General features: G+C 38.0%; 1 long non-coding RNA gene across 4 annotated transcripts; it reads right to left on the reverse strand.

Moving 5' to 3' along the window:
- Positions 1-6,132: 6,132 nt before the first annotated feature.
- Positions 6,133-9,264, reverse strand: LOC132056633 (uncharacterized). Of its 4 annotated transcripts, none has more exons than XR_009414872.1 (3): positions 9,016-9,264; positions 6,754-8,846; positions 6,133-6,638 (listed from the first exon to the last, which is right to left on the reverse strand). It is a non-coding gene; the product is annotated as an uncharacterized LOC132056633 (long non-coding RNA). The 4 variants fall into 4 exon arrangements; XR_009414873.1 differs by lacking the exon at positions 9,016-9,264 and having other exon boundaries at positions 6,754-7,935; positions 8,018-8,890; XR_009414874.1 differs by lacking the exon at positions 9,016-9,264 and having other exon boundaries at positions 6,754-7,342; positions 7,497-8,890.
- Between the last annotated feature and the right edge of the window lie 234 nt (positions 9,265-9,498).

The raw sequence follows: 9,498 nt of genomic DNA on the forward strand, positions 1-9,498 counted from the left end.
CCATGTTATTTCGATCCCAACAGAAAGAAGACTGAGTGATTAACATGATTGCCAGTGAAATTAAATACTCCAATTCTTTTGGTCTTCAAAATCAAAGAACTAAACTAATGCTATGCTTTATTTTTGGAGTATATAAAAGTAGAGGCTAAAATATACTAACACATGTATCCATGTATTTGAAACTTTCAAGATTCAATCTAATATTTTATCTTGTGTTCAGGATGAGTTTGGACTTTGACATTATGTTATTTTTATAAGTTCATCCTCAATTGTAAGATTACTAAAATTTAATCGCTCCAAATTCAGAATTCATCATATGTTGTTCTATAATGTCAACATTGCATAAGGAAAATTATTGTCTAGTTCAATGCTCTGAAGATTTTTTTTTTTTTTTTCAAAGAAAGATTTAGTATGAACTACTCAAAGATTTCTCTTTGGACAAATAAAGAGACTAACAATACTAATTAATTAGAGCCGTCCATTAAATTAAGGAACTATAAAAATAATAAAGAATTCCCAAGTGTCAAGTTTGAAGAGAGCACGTGGGGACATTGGCAGCTTGGATTTGGGCCAAGCTAAAGTGTCAACATCCTCACATGATTCCTTCTGGAAATAGGAATTTTTTTGAACGTTATTGGAAATAGGGATTGATAGTTCCAATAATACTAACTTGTAGAACTACTAAAGTAATAAATCTAAAACATGTGTTTTTGTTAAGAAGTTTGAGTGGGGGAGGGGGTGATGTACAAATCAATTGAATTGACTTTCTATTTATAGAAGAATTGCTTAAGTTATTACTTGCAAGCTTTTTAAAGGAAGTATCAAACATAAGTTTGCGTAAATAGAATAATTAAATAGTGTATTTAAATGGATATTCATAATACAGTGTATTTATAACAATTTTGCATTTTCTCATTTTTCTCAAATTGACTTGGCTGGTTGTTGCTCTAACACTTCGATATCAGCGGCCGTTTCCAGCTGTTGTTTCCCTCCAAAGAGCGGGTTCAATTTATTATTAACTATTTTTTAGTAATCTATAGTATTTCAATTATAATATATCAATTTATAGTTTAGTGCATTATATGAGGATAACTTTTTTTCCTTTGAAGTTAAACCCCACCGAAGCCTAAATTCAGAGACAAAAGCAAAGACACGCGAGGAGGAAAAAGGTAAAGATATGTAGGCTAAAGTGACGAACCTAGAAATGTTGGGCTATATATTTTTGAAAGCGCCCCAAAAAATATATTTCGCCTGCTAAATTAACATAGAGACCACATTGCAGGACTTGATTTACAAATCGCCAAATTATTTAATAAACGACACAATGTAACAAATCAAGTGACGAACACAATACTGATATGTATTATAATCACCGGAAACACAAATTACAACTGAGAAGTGAAAACAACAAGCAAATAACGACTACAATCCTTAAAAGAACATAAACACAGAGATGAAAGAATGGGAATGAGAAGTTTTGACTTAGAGGGAGGGGACGAGAGGGACGATAGTTTTCTCAATAGTACACATAAACTCTTTTGTCTAATCCCACGTCTTATTTGACCAACTAATAATTGGGTCCGGATACCAAATAAAATGCTCCACCATTTTAGTCGTCCTAATAAACTCAATTGAACCAGTCTCATTCACCGCGTCCATGGGCGGAGCCACCTTCGGCGAAGGGTGGTCAGGTGCACACCCTTCGTCGGAAAATTACACGGTGTACATAGGCTAAATGTTAGCTACAATGCGTATATATTTAATTTTGCACACCCTTAACACAAGTAAGAAGAAAATTTGCACACCCTTCGCTAAATTCTGGCTCCGCCACTGGCCGCGTCCAGCCCATAAAGCCTTATGTAGTCAGTTAGGTATACAACAATACTCCCGCCCTCAATCAGAACCTTGTCCTCAAGGTTCGAGCGGACCAATAACAATGAGAAAAAACTGTTGACGCTAGGAAGAATGATGCTCGCTTTAAGCATTTCAGTCACTATCCGCTTCATCATTTGTTTCGCGCATGGATCTCACACTCGTGCACGTATAGCTAATAGCAGCATCACTTCAGCTAGAACATAAGTTTCAGTTCCAACATTCAACAACCAATCTAGCAAGTCAAACTCGAATGCAATGTTTAGTCATAGTAGTCCTTGTGACATAATAAGCTCCTTTATTGGGGACAAAATTCAAAATTTGAGACAGAAAGCTCTCCATGACCAAGTTCAGGTAAGAAAAGTATCCCATATCAAACATATGGAACTTATTGTTAAATAAGACTGCAGGAACAAGCTTTGCAGCACCTTCATCAACATAACGAGGAACTACCTTGTTCATCGTTTGCCATAACTTGACAGCAATCTCAGTTTTCCTAGGTTTCATCAGTTGGCTCATAAGAGACAACATATCTTGTCCTCCTGGTTGCTATGCACTTGTAGCATCAAGATCGTGAAATAGAACAGCCGCGACTATTTCCTTCTTTATGCAAACCTCTCCTTTAGGAAGTGGATCATACTCTCTTGCATCAAAAGAAAAAGTGGCATCTTCACTTGCAAGGCCAACATGAAAAGCACTATATGAGAACCCAAAAGAATTGCCACATGATTCATGGACATAGAGCAAAACATCAGTAGCATCATATAAACAAAATTGCATTAGCACATCTCCTAAATTTCTTGGTGGAACCAAGCAGTTCACACCGCTACCAAGACATTCGATAAGTCAAGGAAGCATGTTTGAGGGAACTGCAAAGAGAACATCTATAGAAACTTCCAAGAGAGCATATTTGCGCGCACTGTTTGTTTCTCTGATATGAAGTTCCAAGGGTGCAGTGCAAGAATTCCACACAGTTAATGTCAGGAACTTAGCAAGGTTCAGACTGCCCAAAGCACATAAGTATTCACAATTTCTCATAGCTCAAAGGAATATGGTAAACAAATTAGAACCGGGGTCAAATGGAAATTTTATGTAACGACCCATTAGGTCATTTTGGTTGTTTTCTCATTTTTGTCTATTTTGCCCTTGTGAATTCACCTCTTTGCTTGTTTTGGATTGTTGTATAGTGGGTGTGGTTGACAAAACTCTCGAGTTAGCCGAAATAGCTTAAGTTGGAAAGTTGCTAAGTTGAAGAATCTTCAAGTGTTAGGTTAACTTTAGGCATCATCGGGGGTATTTGTGTTATCTCGGGAAATTCGTTGGTTCCATTAGCTTCGGAACGTCGAATATAGGCTATTTGAGTGTGTGGTTCAGTTCCCGAGGGTCTTGGGGGCATTTTGGTCATTTGGTTGGAAAGTTGGTTTTTTCCCATTCGGGGTTGACTTGGTCAATGAGACCTCTTTTGGGATTTTTGAGTACGCGAGTGAGTTTATAGAACGTTTGTACATGTGTCTGCATATTTGGTTTGTATCGGGGAGGTTCCAGGAGAGTCTCGGGATTTTGGGGTGTGAGAGTCAAAAACTAGATTTTGCTGGTTCTGGTGTGCGCGAGGTTGGTTTCGCCCTTGCAGATGCGCTCCAGCGAGAGGAGGCACGCAGGAGCGAGAATCTGGTGAGCTACACCAGTTCCGCTGCCTCGAATATTTTCCCGCAGTAGCGAGGTCGCAGCGGTGAGGAATCCTCCGCTGCTGCGGACCTGGGATATTTCTAGTGGTTGCACCCCGGTGAGGAATTGTTCGCCGGTGCGTGTCTGCTGGTGCGAGTTCGAGTGCGTGAATCGCTGAACAGAATTGTTCGCCGGTGCGTGTCTGCTGGTGCGAGTTCGAGTGCGTGAATCGCTGAACAGAATGTGTCTTTAGTGTCTTCCATCCTTAGACAATTCATTCTAAACCCTTAAGTCTCGAAAGCGAATTTGGAGAAGATTGAAGAGATTTCAAGGAGAAAACCATTGGGTAAGTCTTCTAACTTGGTATTTTGATTATTCCCATGATTTATGTTCATAACCCATAATTAGAATGTTTGGATTAAAAAGGTCATGGAAGGGTTTTGGAACCTAACCTAAGAATTGGGGGGTTTTGGTAATTGAACATGAATTAGTGATTATTTATGGATGATTTTTGGTATATGAGTTATATTGGGTATGAGGATCATGATTCTAGGTCCAATTTATTATTTTGCTCTTTTGGGTTCGGAATCCTAATATTAGGGCTTAATTTGGGGATTTGGATTTATGTAGCAATATGGGTATTGATAGACTCGTATTCTAATGTATAATCCCCGTTTGACTAGACTTTGATCGTTCGAAGATTTTTTTGGCTTGGCAAGAGGGCTTTGTCATTCGATTACCGGCATTCCAGGCAAGTTGAGACCTTGCACTCTTTCTTGAACGTGTGGTTGGCTAAAATAAATCTAATAAGAGGGTTATGGGGTGATTAAGGGGGTTCCGATACTCGTGAGGTGACTAGAACCAGTATCGGATACCGGTCATCATGTTATGGGTATTTACGCAATTTCAATTGTATAGTTGGTCTGAATGCCATGCTTTGGGCACTAGCTAATAGAATAGTACGATCCTTTGGATCTGTGATTATTAGCGTCCAATGCCCGTACTTTATGTCTCTTATTATTATTGCCTATCTTATCTGTTTGTGTGCATATCACTCATATATCCTCGTTGAAATTAAAAGAAAGAAAAAGGTGCAGCCTTTATGAAGTTGAGAACATAATGATGGATTTCATGCTTGTATACTTGTTCTTGACTTGTGGTATGCCATATTCATACTTTATATGTATTCATGCATACGATTTGAGGATATGATTGTGAGTTCGATGGTATTTTGTTCCGGACGAGTGATGATGCTTTAGCGCATTCCATTGACAAATAAGTCCGGTCGACTAAGAGACAGGTTATTGAGATATGAGATGATGAGAGCGTGATCCGAGGAATTACCGGAGAGGTGATATATGGACCTCATGAGCCCCCCATGGGTCATGATTCGTTGACATTCGAATGTGTGTATATCAGGAAGTGGAAACAGGCCCTGCATTGCATTTGCATCTCATTCTTTCATACTTTATACTGTTGTTGTGATTATTGGTATTCGACTTATCTTATCTTGAAACTTATCTATTTTGTGGGTTTAGCTGTTAATGTGATTTTCTCGTATTATGGACTAATGGCAGACTAGTGTTGTTGTGGTATCGTGAACCAACCCTCGTCTCCATTCCGAAAAGGGTCGGTCAACGATGTTGCTGAGTACCCGTTGTTTATTGTACTCATGCTACACTTGCTGCACCTTTTTGTGTGCAGATTCGGTCCCCAGTACCAGTGGAGCTCGTGACTATCAGGCTGCCCGCTAGAGCCTTTGATGTGAGACCCCAGGTGAGCACCATGGTTCTGGACAGCTTCGGACTCTCCTCTATCATTTATCTTCTGTCTTTCTTCATTTCAGACAGTCCTATTATGTATTTTCAGACTATTTGTACTCCTTAGTAGTCGTTGTGTTTGGTGACATCAGATTTTGGGAAGATTTGTAATAACTTCTAAGTATTTCTATTTAAGATTGTTAAGACTTGAAATCAACTTGTATGATTTAATTCCGCCTTTAGTATTTCCTTATATTTTGGGCTGTTAATGGTTTGTGTTGGCTTACTAGTACGGTGGGACTAGTGCCATCACGACTTGGTAAATTGGGTCGTGACATTTTAATTCGAACTGATTTTGGCAAACCTGATGCCAAGTTAATATAAGCGTAGCATGACCAAATGTACTAAAGCGAGCAAATATACCTATGCTTATAAGTTGGACATAACGATAAGCTGACATAAGACACATCTCCTCCAAGCATTGGCCAAGCCCGAGTCCATATTAAGGGTAGATATTTCTGACAATTGAGCCAACAAATGATTCCTGTCCTCATTAAAGGATGGGTCACTGTGATGTTCAAGGTTGCCACGATGCGTTTATAAACAAAAAACATCTGGTGAATAGCTGATATTAGAAATTCTTACAACCTTAACTATTGTCCGTTCAAGCAACTCCAAATTGAGTACTATGCCACTCAAAACTACAAGTTGAAAATCATGTAGTAGTGGTTGTTTAACAAACAACAATTAATGTAAACTCGGCAGCCCAAACTGGATTTTTAGACTCAATAAGGACAATTTCATTAGGGAGACCTTCTTAGTATCCAAAACATCATTAGCCATCGTGGAGTTCTTATCATGCAGCAATATAGACTCACAACCATGAAAAGGAATCAACCATGATCCTTCATGTGAAATTTATGTTAGCTCTTCAGATTCAACAAATAAAGGCACACATGAATCAACTTCAAAATCTTGCCATGTGTCGAATCAATTATCAACACAACTACAAAATGGGATAGTCCCTAGTAATTCAATTTTGTTGTGTGGTCGAATGTCATGGAAGCGAGCACCAGATGTGAAGATGGTGAATAATCCCTAGACAATTGGAGAAAACTCCTCTAGAACCAACTCCTCTTCGATATTTGTGGTAGCAACCAGCTTCTGCAGAACCACATTCTTTGAGCCTTCAACTTGCACTTTTCTACCCTTCTTTTCTCGAATCTCCCAGCCTCGAAGGTAGACTCCATCGGTGTTAAAGGGAGCAAAGTAGGTGCTGAAATTTCCTGTGCCAAATCGCCAACTTTCATGTTATACTTATTATCGAGAATCTCATTATCACTGTCACAATAGAATAACTGATCATTACATAGGAAAATATCGGTCTACGCCTTATGAAATAGTTCATCAAACACCTTGCGTGCATCAGAGTCACTTTTGCACTCAGATTGCTCACCATAGCATTGTGGCAAAGGTTAGGTGGTTGTATTGCTCCTATGTGGATATATATGCAGGGCATGGTGCAAGTACAACTGACTCACGGAAGCCCCACGAGATAGCCTCAAACCAACTCTGGTACTCAATCATGGAGGTTACCTGCTGGAGATTATCCAAGTGACATCTTTGCGATTCGAGATGCTGTTTACGAAAGCGAATCATCACTTTCACAGTCAATATGTTTTTCCAGTTAGCATCAATCTTGATGTTCTGAAAATGAGAATTCACAAAGTTAGCAAGATTAAAAGAGATTAAGGAAAGGGATCTTCTCATGTCATGTTTGTCTTTGTCATATTTCACACTGCATCTGCTCCTCCATATTTCCCAAAGCCCAAAAAATTGTATCATTTCCCTCTTCAAGAATATATAGGAGGTTTTACCTTTTTGTAATATGCTAAACAAACTATTCTGGCAAACTATCATGCAATAGCTTAGTATTCCATGTTCCATCTGGTACAAAGATTGTGACCTCTATCTCTTCCTCTCTCAGTACTTCAGGTAGGATAAAGTATAAGGCATCGAGGTTCATCTAGCTTTCAAATCAAAAACTGAAATTTCCTTGTCTTAGTTTCAACCAAATCAGGCGTCAGTGGCGGAGCCAAAATTTTAACAAAGGGGGGTTCAAAAATATAAAGAAGCAGACAACCGAAGAAGATAAGGGGGTTCAACGTCTACTATATATACATAAAAAATAATTTTCACCTTGTATATATAATTTAATTTTTCACCGAAGGGGGTTCAAATGAACCCCGTTGGCTCTTACTAGCTCCGCCACTGTCAGGCGTTATACATCTTCTCTGAGTAAAATTATCTTCTTCGAATCATGTGAACCCCCTCTTCCTGTAGCTATTACTGGGTTTAACTTCTTGCAATACTTGTTAACCATGTATTGACTCCATAAGATTATTGAAGTCCTATCATTCCACCATAACTTAAAAAAGAGTGCATTAGGCGTAACATGCAGAGATTTGAATCTAAACCCTCCTTCTTATTTTAGGAAACAATGTTTGTCTCATGCTACCCAGTGTTTGCCTTTTATTCCTGTTGTATTGCTCCAGAAAAACTTGGCAAATATCTGATGTATGTTGTTAATGACTCCTTTTAGTGGATTCATAGCTGATAACAAATAGATGGGCATGGTCTGTAGCACATGAGAGATCAGTATGAATCTTCCACCAAAAGAGAGTAATCTATTCTTTCTCAATCTTTAAACAACCTCATACCTGATTTTTGCTTCTAATATTTCTCCTCAGATGCAAGTATCTATTAAGCTCAGCATGTGATCTGAATAACTGTTATTGGACATAGATGTATTAATCTGAAACTGCAACTCCTTTACGTTGAATAGTATCTTCATTAATAGCAATTTGTTGAAATATATTTTCATAAGTATCTTTACTCCACCGACTTAAAGCACTTTTAATCCTTTTTAATTGTGTTGATAGACATAACAGAGATTGCCAGTAAAATCAGCTGTCCAGTTCTGCTCCACTACATCACTAAAAGTTTTATTAGAAGTCCAGAAGTTAAGAAACTTAAAAGATCTGATTGTTGGCTGCTCATTGTCACTGCATTCCAAATGTAGGCGTGCATGATCAGAACTATGCCTTATCGAGTGAGAAACTTCACTTGATGGAAGGAGATCTAAAAATTCTTGATTGCACAGAATTCTATCCAGTCTTTTGAATATACAGTTCTCTTCAGTTCTACCATTCCACCAAGTGCATTTGTTGTCTATAAATCTCAAATCTATTAATCCGCATGAAGTGATACACATAGAGAAATCGACTGTTTCATTGATTGTCACAGGAAGTCCTCCTTCCCCTGAAATAATAACATTGAAATCTCCTCCTACTATCCAAGGGATAGAATTGATATCAGCTAATGTTTTAATGAGTCCCACAATTTTAATCTTTCAGTAGCATCACACTTTGCATGTATTGCAGAGACTAGAAAATCTTGCTACACACATTTATGCTTCATCGTGAGAGTGAACTGTATCCTCCACCATTGTACCTTGCCAATCGCCCTCCCGAAAAATCCATATTGTACCTGATGCATTAATCAAACCATGTTGTAACCCCAGTCATCTTAAAAAGGTTCCATTATATCTATGTATGAATATTATTGTCTTCTCTTCAACTCAGTTAACCTCTCAAATGATTCTTGAGTGTTAACTGGTCTGATGTTCCAAAATAAGGCTTTGTCTATCATCGTATACCTTGAGTTTTGGATTTAATACTCCTTGTTCGTACTCCTATGGGAGGTATACTTCTGTTTCTAGATGCCCTCTTCTTTGCTTCACTTTGCTGTAACTTACTCATTTGTCTCGGACAGATGTCCCCTTCAGCTGCCATTTGTTTTATGTTTTTCTCCGAAGTTTCATCTTCTTGCTTGTATCTAATGTCCTCCAAATGATCAAAATCATGCTTAATCATGTGAGGTTCCACCACAGTGTAAAGCTACCACTTTTACGTTTTGGATTTATTGGTTCACTTTAAAGGGAAATTGCAAATTTAGCCTACTTCGAATTTGTTGCACTAATATTAAGAATTTTGGACCTTTGAGCTGGGTGTGATTTTGTAATTTGCTTATATTGTTTTTTTATAACTTGTCGCATATCTAATTTAGGCAAAATTTTTTGTTTTTGAAGAAATTGAATTCCTTTTTTTTTTTTTTTTTTTTTGAAAACCAAATTTAAAGA

The sequence above is a fragment of the Lycium ferocissimum genome, chromosome 5 (genome assembly GCF_029784015.1).
Source record: "Lycium ferocissimum isolate CSIRO_LF1 chromosome 5, AGI_CSIRO_Lferr_CH_V1, whole genome shotgun sequence".
In the NCBI taxonomy this organism is placed as follows: domain Eukaryota; kingdom Viridiplantae; phylum Streptophyta; class Magnoliopsida; order Solanales; family Solanaceae; genus Lycium; species Lycium ferocissimum.